Source organism: Macaca fascicularis, chromosome 19, assembly GCF_037993035.2.
Source record: "Macaca fascicularis isolate 582-1 chromosome 19, T2T-MFA8v1.1".
Taxonomy (NCBI): Eukaryota; Metazoa; Chordata; class Mammalia; order Primates; family Cercopithecidae; genus Macaca; species Macaca fascicularis.
The window spans coordinates 19869895-19888681 of record NC_088393.1 but is presented as its reverse complement, the minus strand read 5'-3'; the positions used below and the strand labels follow the sequence as shown (position 1 = coordinate 19888681).

At 48.3% G+C, this 18787-nt stretch overlaps 1 protein-coding gene across 16 annotated transcripts in view; it reads right to left on the bottom strand.

Annotated features, from left to right (window-relative positions):
• Positions 1-18787, bottom strand: part of GATAD2A (GATA zinc finger domain containing 2A) — a 123028-nt gene that overhangs the window by 57306 nt on the left and 46935 nt on the right. For 8 of the 16 annotated variants that reach the window (XM_065535343.2, XM_074026557.1, XM_065535347.2 and 5 more), the window contains exon 2: positions 14582-14662. The exons of the other annotated variants lie outside the window; for them this stretch is intronic. The gene's annotated coding sequence lies outside the window, so the exon portion shown is untranslated. The remainder of the gene's footprint in view (positions 1-14581; positions 14663-18787) is intronic. 16 annotated transcript variants of the gene reach the window in all.

Here is an 18787-nt window from a genome sequence, read left to right as displayed (position 1 = left end):
AAATGTTAAGACCCATGAATATAAGCTGGTTCCCATCACCAAACAGTGGGCAGGGTCTGAGGCAACAACCAGGACATCCATCCCATCATCTCTAGTTCTTGGTTCTAGAGCTACTCAGAAATGCAGGTAATTAAGAATGAAAGGGGCCAGGTACAGTGGCTCATGCCTGTTAATCCCAGCACTTTGGAAGGTCAAGGCAAGAGGATCCCTTGAGGACAGAAGCTCAAGATCAGCCTGGGCAACATGGCAAGACCCTGTCTCTATTTAAAAAAAAAAAAATTTTTTTAATATAAGATAAATAAAAGAATGAAGGAAGTAAAAAGAAAAGGCACCTCCGGCTTTCCCACTTACAAATAAATGTACACTTAAAATCTCATGTGTTTCAGGTAGAGGACTTGTTTTGTGTTTTTTTTTTTTTTTTTGAGACGGAGTCTTGCTCTGTCACCCAGGCTGGAGTGCAGTGGCCGGATCTCAGCTCACTGCAAGCTCCGCCTCCCGGGTTTACGCCATTCTCCTGCCTCAGCCTCCCGAGTAGCTGGGACTACAGGCGCCCGCCACCGCGCCCGGCTAATTTTTTTTTTTGTATTTTTAGTAGAGACGGGGTTTCACCGTGTTAGCCAGGATGGTCTCGATCTCCTGACCTCGTGATCCGCCCGCCTCAGCCTCCCAAAGTGCTGGGATTACAGGCTTGAGCCACCGCGCCCGGCCCAGGTAGAGGACTTGTAAATGATGCCTCCAAAATATTTTTTTAAATCAATTTATTAAGTTTTTTAGACAGGATCTCACTCTCTTGCTCAGGATGGAGTGCAGTGGCGTGACTATAGCTTACTGTAGCTTCAACCTCCCGTGCTGAAGCGATCTTCCCACCTTAGCCTCCCGAGATCACAGGTGGGCACCACCATACTGGGCTAATTTTTGTAGAGACAGAGTTTCAACCATGTTGCCCAGGCTGGATTTTTTTTTTTTTTTTTTTTGGATACATTTAACAAAGTAAACCTAGAGAGCAAAACATCACAGAAACATACCCAGGTATATTATATATACACTCAAGTGACCATCAATGTTTTAAAAATAAAACCTTTCAAGTCTGGTGGCACGTGTGCATGTAGTTCCAGCTACTACGGAGGCCAAAGCAGGTGGAATGCTTGAGCCCAGGAGTTTGAAACCGCCTGGACCCTGTCTCTAAAAATAAGTAACATCTAGATGGTCTGCAAATTCCTAAATGTAACTCTCACTAAGCCTGCACAGTGGAGAGCCGCTCTGGTAGCCTCTCACTCCAGCACTCTGTGCAGAGCAAAGCTGTTTTGGGCCTAAGTTGTCTCTAGAAAATAGATCACTGTTCCCAATAACCAACAGCCCTCCCATGGTGTGCCCCACCGCTCAGACTCACCACAGAATTGTGCAGGGCCAGCCTGGGACAGACAGGTCCCCAGACCCCAACCTCCCTCTCTGGTGTCATCTGGGGAAAAAAATAAACTGAAGAAGCATAGTTCTTAACCAGGGAAGATGGTGTAGAGATTATGCCATCTTCCAGAGACACAGATGATTGCCTGAAAACTCCCAAAACCAGGGACAATAGTGTCCACACATGGGCCACGAAAGAGCCCCACAAGGATCACAATTAGCTGCTTCTGTACATTGGCCCTGTGTCTCAGCTTGGGGGCCCTTCCGGGTAACATGAGATGAAAGCCTGTCTTCACCCCCAAGTTGTACCAGACAATAGGAAAAAGCACACCTAAACTGATCACAGGTTTTATGAGGAAAAAGACAGGTAGCAAATAAGCATCTTTAAAATTACTGCTAGGCTGGGAGCGGTGGCTCACGCTTGTAATCCCAGCACTTTGGGATCCTGAGGCTGGCAGATCATTTGAGATCAGGACTTCGAGACCAGCCTGGCCAACATGGTGAAACCCCATCTCTACGAAAAAATTTAAAAATTAGCTAGCACGGTGGTCGGCGCCTTTAATCCCAGCTACCCAGAAAGCTGAAGCAGGAGAATTGCTTGAACCCGGGAGGTGGAGGTTGCAGTGAGCCGAGATTGCGCCACTGCACTCCAGCCTGAGAGACAGAGAGACTCCGTCTCAAAAACAACACAACACAACACAACACAACACAACCACCAATAGCTCCCTGTGCTCACACTGAAGATTAGGACTTGGTTTCTGTGTGTGACATCTCAGAACTGCTCAGTGCCCAACACTGCCCTCACTTGAGGCCGTGCTTCAAGTGGCCCCACACCTGCGCCGCTGTTGGCCAGGGCCTGTGCCCGTGCCCAAGCCCAACCCTGCGGCCCCAGAGAAACAGATGCTGCCCAAGGAACACACGACATAGAAACAAGGTGCTGCCTGTGATGGGGAATCCGAGCAGTCTTAGAAACCTCTACAGGTAAGCAGGGACCAGAGTCCCAGCTGCAGAACGTCACTGTGAGGGCTGGCTATGCTCCCCTTCTGTGGGAAGGGCCTAGCTCTCTGTCCCCTCCCAGATGCCTCCTGGGCTGTGAGCCTACGTGGCCTACGAAGGGTTACACCTGCCATTTCCATGCCATCTGCTACGTGGCCATCGGGCGTCACATCACAAAATGGGAGGCCTTAACCCTTCCAGGGCTGCAGTCTCTCAGGGCTGAGCCAGGCTGAGCTGTGGCCCTGACCACCAGCTCCATCAAGGCCTGAGACTGGAAATGGCAGGGAGATCTGGCACAGAAAATTCCAAGGGCCAGAGAAGCCTTCTCAGTTCCTGGAAGGAAATGTCAAGTGGAAAGTGAGGGAACCAAAGATTCATCTCTTGCCATTTTCATCAGGGCACCCAGCAACGTGGTGACGCTGTGGGCTGGAGGCCCTGCCCACGCGCCCTTCCTCAAGCTCCTCCCTACAAGCATCCTGCAGCATCACAGAGCCACAGGGAGGATCACAGCCAGCGGGAAAACCTACTTCTATAATGAAACAAACTTTTTGCTCTCAAAGCAGCCCCAGCCCGTGGGTCTACCCACAAACAATCCTTGCAGCACGTTCCTGCACAGCTGTAAGGGCTGGGATAGAAATCCTACTTTGCAAATGGAACTCTACCTTGCAAACGGAACTCTTCCTCTCAGGGGTGGGAGGAGTCTGGGTATAGACACCTACACCAACCTCTGGGCAACAGCTAAGCCATGAAGTATATACATGATGGGGGAGTGGAGGGTCTGTCTGTATCAGTGCTTCTTTAGTAAAACATGATAATAACACAGAAGCAAAGCCCTGGCCAGAAGGTCCTGCTGGCCTCTCTGACCATATCCAGCCACCCCTGTGCCCATCCCCCAAGTATAACCAACCCCTCTCCTGTTCTCTCAGCTGGACTCACTCCCACCTCAGGGCCTTTGCATCTCCACTCCCCCAGGTCTCAGCTGATAATGCAAAGTGAGAAATGCCTCCCCTCCACAGATGCTCCCCAGGGGGTCTCTATCCCCTTTCCTGCCTCATCACCACTTGACATGCTATTTACTCACCTCTCTGTTTGTGGGCTTCAACCCCCAGGATATCAAGGGACACCTATTTCTCTAGCACTACCATCCAAGGGCCCATGCAGGCACAATGCTTTGCAAGGAAGAGGCAATGGATACACATTTATTAAACAGATTTGAAAAAGTACTTTCAGAACTCCCAACTACCACTGCCCTTCAACCTCCTTCCTGGTTAGTAAGCCAAAATGTCTTCATGCCGACAGAAAAGATAATGATCAAAACCAAACAAAACCTGGCCAGGCACCGTGCAGTGGCTCACGCCTGTAATCCCAACACTTTGGAAGGCTGAGGCGAGAGGATCACTTAAGGCCAAGAGTTTGAGACTGGCCTGGGCAACATAGTGAGACTATCTTTACAAAAAAAATAAAAACAAAACAAAATCTTTATTTCACCCCATATATGAAAATTAACTCAAAATGGATGAAAGATCCAAGTATTAGGAGCTAAATCTATAAAACTCTTAGAAGAAAACACAGGAGAAAAATGTCATGACTTTGTGTTTGGCAAACAGTCTTACATATGACACCAAAGCACAATATCAAAAAAAGAAAAAATATAATTTGGACTGCATCAAAATTAAAATCTTTTGTGCAAAGGGCATTATAGAGTGGGGGAAAAAACCCATAGAATGGGAAAAAATTATAGCAAATCATACACCTGATAAGGGTCTAGTGTCCAGAACATATGAAGTATCCTTACAACTCAGCAACAAAAAGACAAGCAATCCAATTTTAAAATGGTGAAAAGACTTGAAAAGACATTTCTCCAAAAAAGAGAGACAAATCACTAATAAGCATGTGAAAAAGGCTCTGTCTCAGTGTCATTAGTCATAAGGGAAATGCAAATCAAACCCACCATGAGAAACCGCTTCACACCCACTAGGATGGCTACAATCAAAAAAGCCAAATAAGTACTGGTAAGGATGTGGAGAAATTGGGACCCTCATACACTGCATAGTGGAAAGTAAAATGGTAGAGCGGCATGGAAAACAGCGGAAAGTAAAACAGTAGAGTGATGTGGAAAACAGTCTGCCAGTTCCTCAAAAAGTTAAATGCAGAGTTCCCACATAAGCCTGGGCAGGGCCTCCAGCCCACAGAGTCACCATGCTACTGGGTGTCCTGCAAGTCCACTTCTAGGTATATCCAAGAGAGGTGAATATAGGTAGTCAAACAAAAATGTGCAGGTGAATGTTAAAAGCAGCATTATCTACAACAGCCAAAAACTAGAAAACAACCCAAATGTCCATCAATGGATGAATGGATAAACAAAATGTGGTCCATCTAGACAATGGAATATTATTTGGCCATAAAAAGGAATGAAGCTCTGATACAATGTGACTGAACATCATGCTAAGTGAAAAAAAAGTCAGACAAAAATGTCACATATTGCATGATCCCGTTTATATGAAATGCCAGAAGAGGCAAACCCAGAGACAAAAAGTAGAATCAGTGGCTGCTGGGAGGGTGGAGAGCAGAGTCAAGGAAAAAGGAGTTACTGCTAATGGGGACAAGGTTTCTTTTCACGGGAGGGGGAAAGGTAATGAAAATGTTCTAGAAGGCCGGGGGCGGTGGCTCAAGCCTGTAATCCCAGCACTTTGGGAGGCCGAGACGGGCGGATCACGAGGTCAGGAGATCGAGATCATCCTGCCTAACCCGGTGAAACCCCGTCTCTACTAAAAAATACAAAAAACTGGCCGGGCGCGGTGGCTCAAGCCTGTAATCCCAGCACTTTGGGAGGCCGAGACGGGCGGATCACGAGTTCAGGAGATCGAGACCATCCTGGCTAACACGGTGAAACCCCGTCTCTACTAAAAATACAAAAAAAATTAGCCGGGCGAGGTGGCGGGCGCCTGTACTCCCAGCTACTCGGGAGGCTGAGGCAGGAGAATGGCGTGAACCCGGGAGGCGAGGCTTGCAGTGAGCTGAGATCCGGCCACTGCACTCCAGCCTGGGCAACAGAGCTAGACTCCGTCTCAAAAAAAAAACAAACAAACAAACAAACAAAAAAACTAGCCGGGCGAAGTGGCGGGTGCCTGTAGTCCCAGCTACTCGGGAGGCTGAGGCAGGAGAATGGCGTAAACCTGGGAGGCGGAGCTTGCAGTGAGCTCAGATCCGGCCACTGCACTCCAGCCTGGGGGACAGAGCGAGACTCCGTCTCAAAAAAAAAAAAAAAAAAAGTTCTAGAATTACAGGTGATGGTTGCACAATACTGTGAATGGGTTAAATACCACTAAACAACACACACTTTAAAATGTCAAAACTGGTGAATTTTCTACCATGTGAATTTTACATGCTTTTTTAAAGAGGTGAGAAAAGAAAACAAAAACAAAAATACTAATTCCAATAGCTATGAACCCCTCTAGAGCTACTAAAATACTAACAAGCAAAAGCAGGTTTGCTGTGACCCCAACAGCACAGAACTGGGTCCTCCAGTAAACACACTCCTTTTGTACAACAAGACCCCAAACAACCACACAGCCGTCAGCCATCAGGGCAAGCAGCCTCTATGTCACCACCAACCATGAGCCCCACAGAAAAACTGCAGGAGGCTGCAGCAAGCCCACTGTACATATGGGAATTCAGGACCATCTCCCAGCGAAAGATCCAATGCCTGGGAGTATGAGAATGTGGGACACGTAAGGGAGAATTCACCAAGGAGGAGCCAAGGCAGAAAGAGGAAGTGGCCTCAGAGGGCTGGAATCACAAGAGCTACTACCAGCAGAGCCCCACCTCCGCCAGGCCTTATCACAGGCCCCACACTGCTTAAAATCCAAATAAAACAAAACTGCCGTGGTGGCTCTTTTTTTTTTTAAAAAAAAAGATGAGGTCTCACTCTGTTGTCCAGGCTGGAATGCAGAGCCATGATCATGGCTCACTGCAGCCCCGACCTCCAGGGCTCGAGCAATCCTCCCACCTCAACTTCCTGAGTAGCTAGGAATAAAGGCACGTACCACCACACCTGGCTAATTTTTGTATTTTTATAGAGACTCGGTCTCACCACGTTGCCCAGGGTGGTCTCAAACTCCTAGGCTCAAGAGATCCACCCGCCTTGGCCTCCCAAAATGCCGGGACCAAAAGGCGTGACAGAGTGGTTTTACACTAACACACTATTGGAGAAGTGCCACAGGCCTCAACGTCACAAGGTGTTTCACTCATTTATTCGTCCAAACACCTGCTTAAGTTTCTACTTAGGGATCAGGGACACCCTTGGGGTGCCAACGATAGGCCACCTACTGGGAGCTGCCTCAGGAGCCCCAAGGAGAACACTGGAGTGGGGGGCACAGCAGGCACAGCACAGACCTGAGAGAGGCAGAGCTGAAGTCCCTCACACACTGTTCGCTGGATCCCTAGATCACAACTCTAAGCACTACTGTTCATGAAACAGTCATGTGCAAGTCCAGCTAACCACCTACTTTATCCACTCGTGATGGGCTACGACTGCTGTGGATGGACAATACCAATGGGGAGGGGAGAATGGTTTTTATCACAGAGTCAGGGTACTGGAGTGGTGGTCAGATGTGCCCCAGGTACTGAGCAGGAAGGGGACAGGAAGGAGGCCCAGAAGCTCATGGTGCGGAAGCTGCCCTCAGCTGTCCCGACAAAGCCAGAAAGCCTGATTCACCGCCAAGGGCCTCAGCTTCCTCACCTGTAAAATGGGAACAGCATCCACTTTATTGCTAACATTTCCTGAGGGCTCCACGAAGGGTAGCAGTGAGTGTTGTTATTACAGAAAATAAGAGTGTGTAAGAGAGGCTGTCTGGTGGGCTGACAGGCCACAGTTCCTTCTGGTAATTCCATCCAGTCTCTGCTCATGGTTTTCTGCTTGAATTTAAACTACCCCCAGGTGGCCTCCTAAACTACCCTCAACTGGCCTCCACCTCAGCTTTTATAAATGGCCATTTCCTCTCTTCTACATGATCCAGTCATGAAGCTCCCTGAGGGAAGACCTGGGCCAAATCCAATTTTCACACTTTTCATTAAGGAAAATTTCAAATCCATCCACAGAGTAGAGAATGGTGTGATTAACTGTAGGTGCTTACCACCCAGGTCCACGCCCATCGGGGACCACCCTCGTGTCTTCCACATGCCACTCCTTTCTCCCTCTCTCCCCTACTAGCTTCCAGGAGGCAAATCCTATGAAACATGCATTTGTGCTAAAGGGTTCAGTATTTATCTTTACACAACAAGCATGACCACAACACTGTGATCCCACCTTTGACAATTTCACAATCAACCTTCTGTCTTTGTTGGAGTCACATCTGGTTGAAATCCCTAGGTCCCCTTACTGACACAATCATATGTTCAGACAGTTAGGATGCTTGTTCTGTTTCCCACTGTTGGTTTGGCAAATGGCGTCCCTGTGGCATAAGTCCACATGCCCCCAATTTCTCGTAAACCAGACCTTGAGGGGTGGTGAGTGCACATCCCTGTGGAAGCACAGGACACCCTCCCTGGGGGCCAGTGGCTAGGGAGAATCACTGTCTGGACCTCACAGTCTGGACCCCCCAATTCACTAGGTGCCTGCAATAAACTTAAAATTCTGTCATTTCATATTAATTTGCTAAAATACATCAATAGCTGTGCTGCCCATTAGCCACATGTGGCTATTTAAATAGACAAAATTAAACTCGGCGTCCTCAGTCATGCTATGTTAAGTGCCATGTAGGGCAGACGGTGTAGAGCATCCCTGTCACCCTAGGCAGTTCTGTGGGCCAGCACTGCCCCGCGAGGAAACCTTGCCCTCACCCACAGTCTCATTCTTACAGTGTGCAGCCCACAGAGAAGATGCAGGAAAAATGCCTGTTGCTTTCCTTCTACCAATTTTCAAAACGAGCTAGCTCCCTAACTCCTACCAAAGGAGACCAGTGAGTTTCTTCATCAATAAGAAACTGTGGGTCTTTTTTTTTTTCTTTTTAAAGCTGAGGGGGTCCCGCTACATTGCCCAGGCTAGACTCAAACTCCTGAGCTCAGGCGATCCTATGGCCTCGGCCTCCAGAACAGCTTGGATGGCAGATGCGTATAAACACAGCCAGCTTAAAACACTTGGGTTCCTTTTTTTTTTTTTCTTTTTTTGAGACAGTCTTACTCTGTCACCCAGACTGGAGTGCAGTGGCGCAATCTCGGCTCACTGCAACCTCCGCCTCCCAGGCTCAAGCAATTCTCCTGCCTCAGCCTCTCGAATAGCTGGCATTACTATCGCCCAGTTAATTTTTATATTTTCAATAGAGACAGGGTTTCACCATATTGGCCAGGCTGGTCTTGAACTCCTGACCTCAAATGATCCACCTGCCTCAGCCTCCCAAAGTGCTGAGATTACAGGTGTGAGCCACGGCATCCAGCCAGCCTTGGATTTTTAACACATCTAACTCAGGGGCTCCTTGTTCTTGTTCACTCTTGCTTGTCCCATCCGTGCCAGTGGGGGCTCTGTGGGTCCTTTTGATACAACCCCAGAAGTGTCTTACACAATTACCACATTCCCCAGGCAGAATTAGAATTAAGCGTTTTATTTAAAGTACTTCAGGTCTTGGCCAGGTGCAGTGGTTCACACCTGTAATCCCAGCACTTTGGGAGCTGAGGCAGGTGGATCACCTGAGGTCGGAGTTCGAGACCAGCCTGACCAACATGGAGAAACCCTGTCTCTACTAAAAATACAAAATTAGCCAGGTGTGGTGGTGCATGCCTGTAATCCCAGCTACTCAGGAGGCTGAGGCAGGAGAATCACTTGAAACCAGGAGGCGAAGGTTGCAGTGAGCCTGGATCGTGCCACTGCACTTCAGCATGGGCAACAAGAGTGAAACTCTGTCTCAAAAAACAAAAAACAAACAAACAACCCCAAATTTAAAAATTAGCTGGACATAGTGGTGCCCTGTTGTCCCAACCACTTGGGAGGCTGAGGTGGAAGGACTGCCGGAGGGCGCAGTGAGTTATGATCACACCACTGCACTCCAGCCTAAGTGACAGAGCAAGACCCTGCCAAAAAAAAAAAGCTAGTGCTTTGGGTTTTATATTTGCATTTTTCTTTCGTGTGGTAAATTTGGTTCTTAATGACATTAATTACCTGTTTTTTCCTACAATATATAACAGGAATAATGCTAATATTGTTACCCTGAAACCAAAACCAGGATTCCAAAAAACAGCTGAAGATTTTAAGAAAGTTGTTTTTAGCCGGGCATGGTGGCAGGTGCCTGTGATCCCAACCACTTGGGAGGCTGAGGCAAGAGAACCACTTGAAACCTGAAGGCGGAGGGTGCAGTGAGCCGAGATTGCACCACTGCACTCCAGCCTGGGTGACAGAGCGAGGGGAGGGAGGGGAGGGAGGGGAGGGAAGGGAGGGAAGGAAGGGAAGGAAGGGAAGGAAGGGAAGGAAGGGAAGGAAGGGAAGGAAGGAAAGAAATTTGGCCGGGTGCAGTGGCTCACACTGTTAATCCCAGCACTTTGGGAGGCCGAGGTGGGCAGATCACGAGGTGAGGAGGCTGAGACCATCCTGGCTAACATGGTGAAACCTCATCTCTACTAAAAATACAAAAAAATTAGCCAGGCGTGGTGGCGGATGCCTGTAGTCCCAGCTACTCAGGAGGCTAAGGCAGGAGAATGGTGTGAACCCAGGAGGCAGAGCTTGCGGTGAGCCGAGACTGCGCCACTGCACTCCAGCCTGGGTGACAGAGCAAGACTCTGTCTCAAAAAAAGAAAGAAAGAAAGAAAGAAATTTGTTTGCCCCTATTGGATATCTCGCTAAAACATTTACAATCAAACTACTATGTTTTAAAGTTATCAGAAATAAGTCCTGAGAGGTTAAGTCACCAATGTGTGTCACAACTGACATGCACCTAGATTCATTCATTTTTGTCTTTGGTTCTTAAGGGATTGCTTCCCCCTCCACTGCTACCACTTGGCTTTTGTTTTGTAATTACATAAAGCCCGTACATGATGCTACAAAGAAAGGACACGTGAAGAAGTCTCCCAGGCTCCAGTGCCCTCTCCATCCCTTCTCCTGAAGGTGACCATGCGGTTCCTTTATGGTTTGTAAAAATAAAAGATGAGCAAATCCCCCCACCTTTCCTTAGGTAAGTGACAAGCACACTCCATCTCTTCTTCCTTTACATTGTTCTTTTTTCTGCTTGTCATTTCAACTAGAAATCCTGTCACCACCACAAATGAAGACATCACCTACTCCTCCCTTCACTCAGGGGCTCAGGCACTACCCTGTAGACAGAGACAACACCACGAGTTGCCCAGTCCAGCCACTGACACATCTAAGTCATTCCCAGCTTTGTTTGTTTCTGGAGTGTTGTAATGAACACAATCCTTGTCACAATCCTTCCTTATGTCTAACCATGTTTGGGACACATTTCCAGAAGTGGATTTGCTGGAGCAAAGAGTAAACACATGTCTTTGTTTTGTTTTGTTTTGTTTTAAGATAGGGTCTCACTTTGTCACCTATGCTGGAGTGCAGTGGCATGATCTTGGCTCACCACAACCTCCGCCTCCCGGGCTCAAGCGATTCTCCTGCCTCAGCCTCCCGGGTAACTGGGATTACAAGGGTGCACCACCACACCCAGCTAATTTTGTACTTTTAGTAAGGATGGGGTGTTTCACCATGTTGGCCAGGCTGGTCTCGAACTCCTAACCTCAAATGATCCACCTGCCTCAGCCTCCCAAAGTGCTGGGATTACAGGTGTGAGCCACTGCGCCTGGCCACTTGTCCTTTTGCTAGATGTTGCAAATACCCGAGAGGAGGTGTGAATTCCAGAAGCAACTACCATGGCACTACCTGACTCACACCACTAGAACAGTGTCTACTCCAGGTGCTTGCCAACCGAAAGGTCAGAAATGTCTTGATGGTGCTCCAACGTGCAGGATTCTTAGAAAGACTGCACATCATTCACATCTTGGTCAAGGCCCACATGCATTACCTGTCCTGTGATGCAATCTGATTTTCCATAGTCACACCCATTTTTGATCCTTAACACCCAGCACTAGGCAGTGTGTGCCTGCTTAACAAAGAGGACCTGACAGGCCAAATTCAAGGGCAGACACCAAGTCCATGAGCAGGCAAGACTGCCCCTGTGCCCGCAAGAATAAATGTACACACAAGTGGGTGTTATGTGTAGACTGCGTGCCATAGGCACGGGAAGGAGCTGCTGGGCACACCGAGGGCCAGCCCTCCTCCAGCCCTGCTCCCTCCACCATGCCCATGTGGTCCTGGGTGACAGAAATGGGGACACTCCAGCCGATCACAGTCCATAATTTCCACTGAAAGCAAGTGTGGGCTGGTGCTGAGTGAGACACACCCAAGAGTAGGTGAAACTTGCAATTTGTGGAGAAAACCTAAAATCAATCAATATGCTGGGCTGTCTTACACATCCACAACAAAGAGTGCATACAAGCTGACACATTTATAAATCCTGAAGAAATAATTACTCAAGGGTGGCTTCTGCCTGTTTGACCACTAAGCATTGTGTGCCACGACTGTTTATAGACTGTGCTTTTCTATCTTCTGTCAAGTCCCTTCAAGCACAGGTCAAAGGAAAACCTGGGGCGACCTCTGGAAATTCCCTTGTGAACTCCCAAACTGACTGCCTGAATGCTATGGCTAGGTCTTCCCTGCTGGCTGGCAACAGAGAAGAGGGAGGTCTCCTCCATTCATTTATTCACTAAACAAGTACCTATTGCTCAGACCATGTGATTCTGAGTTAAGAAAGGGCCAGGCAGAGGGGTGGGTACCCCGCCTGGGGTCTGGGAGAAACCAAAGCCAGCCCTGCTGCCCTCAGACAATGCCCTGGGCTGCAGGACAAGAGGCAGTCGCTCACTTCCCTGGGCTAGCTGTGGGTGCTTACCCCTCAACAAAGGAGATGAGCTCAAGCTGGGCACAGTGGCCCGCACCCGGTAGTCCCAGCTACTTGGGAGGCTGAGGTGGGAAGATCGCTTGAGCCCAGGATGTTGAGGCTTCAGTGAGCCATGATAACACCACTGCACTCCAGTCTGGGTGACAGAGCAAGACCCTTTCTCCAAAAAGGAGGTGAGCAAACATGATGACAGCTATGTGGCTTTGCGACTCTGAGTCCCTAATCCTCCTCTCTGTCTCTGTTAATGCCTGACATCTACCAAATAGTAGTTACAGCGTAACAGCACCAAGTAATAGGCTCTGACAAGTCTCAACTCTCTGTAGGAAATTGGCACAGACTCAGAGTCCGAACTTGTCTCCAAAGAGCTGAGAGCCCTGTGTAAGTGTGAGGGAACATAAAATAGTGCAGACACCATGGATAACAGTCTACTAATTCCTGAAAAACAGAAAGTTACTATATGATCCAGTAACTGCACCCCTAGGTATATGCTAAGAAGAACGCAACACAGGTATTCAAACAAAAGCTTGTACATGAATGTTAAAAGCAGCACTATTCACAATAACTAAAAAAGTAGAAACAAGTCAAATGTCCATCAATCAATGAATGGATAAACAAAATGTGGTTCATCCATATAATGGAGTATCATTCAGCCATAAAAAAGAAGGAAGCACTGATTCATGCTTACAATGTGGATGAACCTCAAAAACACGCTGACTAACAGAAGGTAGACCCAAAAGGCCACTTACACAAGCGTAAGAGTCCACTTACAATAAATGTCCACAACAGGCAAATCAACAAAGACAGAAAGTGGATTAGAGGTCATCAGGAGAAAGGGGAGGGGGGAGATGAGGAGTGACCGCAAATGACCATGCTGTTTCCTTTTGAGGTAAAGAAAATGTTCTGGAATTAAATAAATGTGGTAGTTGTAGAACTCTTGAATATATATATATAAAAAAAAAAACTGAATTGCACACTTTAAATGAGTGAATCATATGGTATGCAAATTACACCCCCAAAAAAATGTTGGGGGTATAATTTGCCTGTATGCCCAATACTTTGGGAAGCCAAAGTGGGAGACTCGCTTGAGGCCAGGAGTTCAAGACCAGCTTGGTCAACACAGCAAACTCCGTCTCTACAAAAAATACAAAAATTAGCTGGTTGTGGTTGCACACGCCTGTATTCCCAGCTATTCAGGAGCCTGAGGCAGGGAGGATAGCTTGAGCCCAGGAGTTCGAGGCTGCAGTGAGCTATGATTATGCCATTACACTCCAGCCTGGGTGACAGAGTGAGACCCTGTCTCAAAACATAAAAAATAAAAATGTAAGCACCAGGAAAGTTTCGTTTTGTTTGGAGGACGTTCTGGAAATGTTTTCCTGACAATCGAATCACCTGCCCATGCCCAGATTTTCTTGCCATATGAAGATAAGAGCTGAAACCTCACAAAACTGATTGCAACACTTGTTCTGTGCCATGGTCAGCACAGCGGCCACATCTCACACTGCGTGGCCAGCAAGATCCTGTTCGATGGGGCATGAACCCCTAGGCAAGTCACCTGTCAACTCTGGCCCATGTGTGTCCCTGTCTATCAAATGGAGCAGCTGACCCAGGGACTGCCTCCAAGTTCTAAGACATCTTTCAGTTTTGCGTTCTTCTCCAGGTAGGTAGCCCTGGGCCAAAACATCACTGACCAGGCTTGATGGTAACAGAGAAAATCCAAGGTACCCAGCAATGCCCTGGTAAGTCTGGACAGCTCTTGACAGTCTCCGTGTAAGAGCTCCACACAGCAGGAAAAGCTCAGCTTTGCCATGAGGCATGAGGCAAGTAAGGGCAACCAGTTCCAAGAACCAGTACAGGGCCCTGGGCTTCGCAGTGATTAAGGAAAAAATCTAATGGCATCTATCAGTGTTGGGAAATCATGGGAATGGCCAGAGGGCAAAGGCCACTAGCCAGGATTATCCTCTGCCCCTGCCCCTCAGAGAGGACAGGCTCATCTTATTTAGACCTAGGGTTTTCAAATGAATGACCAATTAGAATGGTTTCTTTTTCCCTGAGACCTGAAGGGAAGGGCCAGGCAGCCCCATACAGATGGTGCAGTGTGCGATCCCAGAGGGCCTGCCTCCCTCCATCTTCTCTAGCAGGTGGCTGAAGCAGCACTCAGTTTAAAGTGTCCAAGAAGCTGACCGAAGCCTGCTGGATGTGTGGAACCTTCACTCCACAGACACTACACCCCAAGCACTCACCTGGCTTCGGGGTATGGGGTGCTGGTCCTACCAGTTGGCCATGGCCACAGCGACGTCAAAAGGCTACTTGAGCTGACCAACCTAAAGCGAAGGACAGAGAAAGAAATACTGTGTTTCCAAGGAAGGTTTCTGGAACATACTGGCATTTCTAAAATGTCTCTAACCCCTGGAACTACATAGCAAAATTTCAGATTTCCAGAGTTTTGCCTCAGCTACCTTCCACAACGGGGACAGTCGGAGGAAACAAATTTCTACTGATCTCTGAGGTATGAAACAATACAGCGCTAACCAATAAACACTAACATCCCAGACACTGTCTTCACCAATACAGATGGTGACATAAAAAGCAACCACATGATGAAATACAATTATTTTTGTCTTTCATCTACTGAATACAGATAAATGGCTCAAGTTTCCCGCCCCTGCCCCACCCAGACGGAGTTTCACTCTTATGCCCAGGCTGGAATGAAGTGGCACAATTTCGGCTCACTGCAACCTCTGCCCCCTGCATTCACACGATTCTCCTGCCTCAGCCTCTAGAGTAGCTGGGTCTACAGGTGCCCACCATTATGCCCGGCTAATTTTTGTATTTTTAGTAGAGATGGGGTTTCGCCATGTTGGCCAGGCTGGTCTCAAACCCCTGACTTCAGGCGATGCACCCACCTCGGCCTCCCAAAGTTCTAGGATTACAGGCACGAACCATCGTGCCCAGCCCAAGGTTTTATTATAATAGTAATGACATTAAAAACAGAAATAGGCCAGGTACGATGGCTCATGCCTGTAGTCCCAACACTTTGAGAGGCCAAGGCAGGATTGCTTGAGCCTAGCAGTTTGAGATCAGCCCGGGCAACATAGTGAAACTCTGTCTCTACAAAAAAATACAAAACTTAGCCAGGTGTGGTGGTGTGCGCCTGTGGTCCCAGCTACTTGGGAGGCTGAGGTGGGAGAATCACCTAAGCCCGGGAGGTTGAGGCTGCAGTGAGCCATGATCCCACCACTGCACTCCAACCTGGGCGACAAAGTGAGACCCTGTCTCAAAAAACCACCCAGAAACAGTAACATCTAGCATTTAATAGGTACTTATTTCCAGGTACTGTGCTCACATAGCATCTCTGAATCTCCAAGGCAACCATAGAGGCAGGTTCCTGGATCATGCCCATTTTACAGATAAGGGATCTGATGTGTTTGATCTTCAGGAACTTGCCCAGGGTCACAGAGCACACAGGCAGCACCCAGGGTTCACCCAGGTCTCATTCTCCAAATGTAACCTCCCCACCATCATGTTCTCTGTCATGGACCCCAGGGAAACCAGCCACCATTCCTGGTGGAGGCACTACTAGGTTTACCCTCAAGATGAGGGCATGATGTGCCTGGGAATGGGCAGACTTCACCCTCCAGACTGAGAGGGCTTCACCTCCAAAACCAAAGGTCATGGTCATCTCCATGGGATGCTGTCCGGAGAGGAAGAGGCTGCCTATCTTACAGACAGGAAAACTAAGGCTCAACAACGTTCAGGAACTTCTCTTCCAAGGTCACAGAGAGAATACCTCGGACTTCCACTTCCGTTTTGTGACGTCAGACGTCCAGGGCTGTGGGCCAGAGGCTGAACCTTAGGAACCAGCCAAATCCCAGACTCCCAAGCAGTTCTGTCAGTTGTAGCTTGCCAAATAGTGTCAACATCACTTCTATTGTCATTCTTTGCACCCACATGACTACCAGGAGCTTGCTCTGATATGAAACCTTTATTTTTAAACTGGGTTCACAGCAATTCACAGCTGACGGATGGCGAGAAACACCCCCACAGGAGAACTTGCAAAAATGACAGGGGACACCACCAGTGAACTCTATGGAAAGACCTCTGGGCACCTCCTAAATGAGGCACAGGGCTAGCTCCTCAGGAAGAACCCTTTCTGCCACTCTTTTTAGCCCCACTCAGGCTGAGAAACCCAATGGGCAGCGTTAGTCCTAATTATTTTGTATCTGCCAATCCGAGGCCTCTCTGCCCCAAGGGTGGAAAGCCTCAGAAGCAGGTGTCCTGTGCTGTTGGAGGATCTGTTGCAGGATCAAGGTCTATATATATAAAATCAGCTGTGTTTCTACACACGGGCACCAATCAATCAGAACTCAAAACCTGAAAAAAGTCATTTACATTAGCACAAAAAAGGTGAACTACTTAAGGATAAAGAAACTACAATGAAACAACGAGAAAAATGAAAGGAGGCCAGGCACAGTGGCTCACACCTATAATTCCAGCACTTTGGGAGGTCAAGACAGGCAGACCAATTGAGCTCAGGGGTTCAAGACCAGTCTGGCCAATATGGCAAAACCCCATCTCTACAAAAAAATTTTAAAAATTAGCTGGGTGTGGTGGCATGCACCTGTGGTCCCAGCTACTTTCGAAGTTGAGGTGGGAGGATCACCTGAGCCCATATTGGCTCTGTTGCCCAGGCTAGAGTGTAGCGGCACGATCACAGTTCACTGCAACCTCTGCCTCCTGGGTTCAATCAATTCTCCTGCCTCAGCCTCCTAAGCAGCTGGGACTACAGGCACGCACCACCACGCCCAGCTAATTTTTGTATTTTTAGTAAAGACAGGGTTTCATCATATTGGCCACACTGGTCTCGAACTCCTGACCGTGTGATCCACCCGCCTCAGCCTCCCAAAGTGCTGGGATTACAGGTGTGAGCCACCGCACCAGGCCACTTAATAAATATTTATTGAATGGACAAGCAGGGATAGTTTAATCCTGAAGGAGAAGAGGCCGAGCTCAGGAGCCCACTGCAGCAGCCCCGCAATACAATCAGTGCAAGATTCACAAAGGAGGAGACCAAGCAGAAGACCACTCAGCATGATCACAACTAGCGGCATTTCTTGAAAGTACACTGTAATCACTTTCCACTAATCTATCATTTGGACTGTTTTGCCATCCATCCTGCACTGGCTGGGTTCAGAGAGCTTTTACTGTTTTTATTTCCAACCCATACATTTAAAGCAGTATCAAGTAACCCTTAAGTGCACAATTACCAGCTCATAAGAGACTCTTCCACTCCCTTGATAAATCATTATGGTTTGGCTTTGACCTTGCACCTGGGTACTACACACACACAACCCTACCCTACAACCCACCCAAAGGCAAGGACTTCTCAAACTGAGGGAAGATCAGGCTTGGTGAAAAGGTAGCTATGGCAATTTACATGAAATCAAGTCACTGCACTTTGGGCAACAGAAGTCCTTTCTTGCCATTTTATCCTCTCAAGCTCAGGCAAGCGAGGTCCTTTTAATTTGAGGGAAGGACACATGGCCTGACACTGGCCACTACCCAGGGAACTATGGGGATGCTGGGGTTGCGGCACCCATGGCTGGTACAGTGATGGTGTCTCTGTACCAGCCATGGGTACAGAGGTTGTCAGTACAGGGCTGTCAGCGCCTGATCGGGAAGCCTGGGCTCTACCAGGTACCCCCAGGAAGCCCCGTTGTCCCTTCCCTCGGCCCAGACCCACTGACCTATCACCATCTGTAGTCATCAAACACTTGTGCTGTCTCTAGAATTTTTCAACTAGTTCTGCACCCAAAGACTTACAGCTTGGCTCCAGTCCAATCCCGGGAACATGACATGACCAACAACATCCAAGGTGAAACCCAACACCATCATTCACCTTCTCCCGCCCCCTCCTAGGTCCTGCACAAACTGAATGTCCCCTTCACAACGTCACCCAGACCCTCTCTGCTAATGGTCCCACCAAACTGTCAATGTGCGGAAGTCCCCAACTCAATCAGAAAAGAAAAAACTGAAGCAAGGCAACAGCACATCATCCTGAGGAAGCCCAGAAGTCAGGCTGTTATACTACACACTGACTGGCTAGAGAAGAATTAGCAGGGGCCACAGATCCAGTTTTCCAGTCTGGGGTCAGCATACTACTGCCTGCCACCTGTCCTAGTAAATAAAGTATTTCTGGGAAACAGCCATGTCAGTACTTGAGAACACACTTGTCTATGGCTGTTTCCACCTACAACAACAGAGACAGTAAGGCCCAAATCCCAATACTGAGATCTGAAGGCAGATCAGGAGGAAACTGTGCCTGATGAGCTACTCAGTAAAAAGAGAGAGGTAGCCCTAGCCACAGCAGCAAGCTGCCGCCAAGAAGTCAGGGGAGAGGCACATTGAGGTGTTCAGGTAGGTCCCTGAGCAGTCCCTGCTCTCCCCAA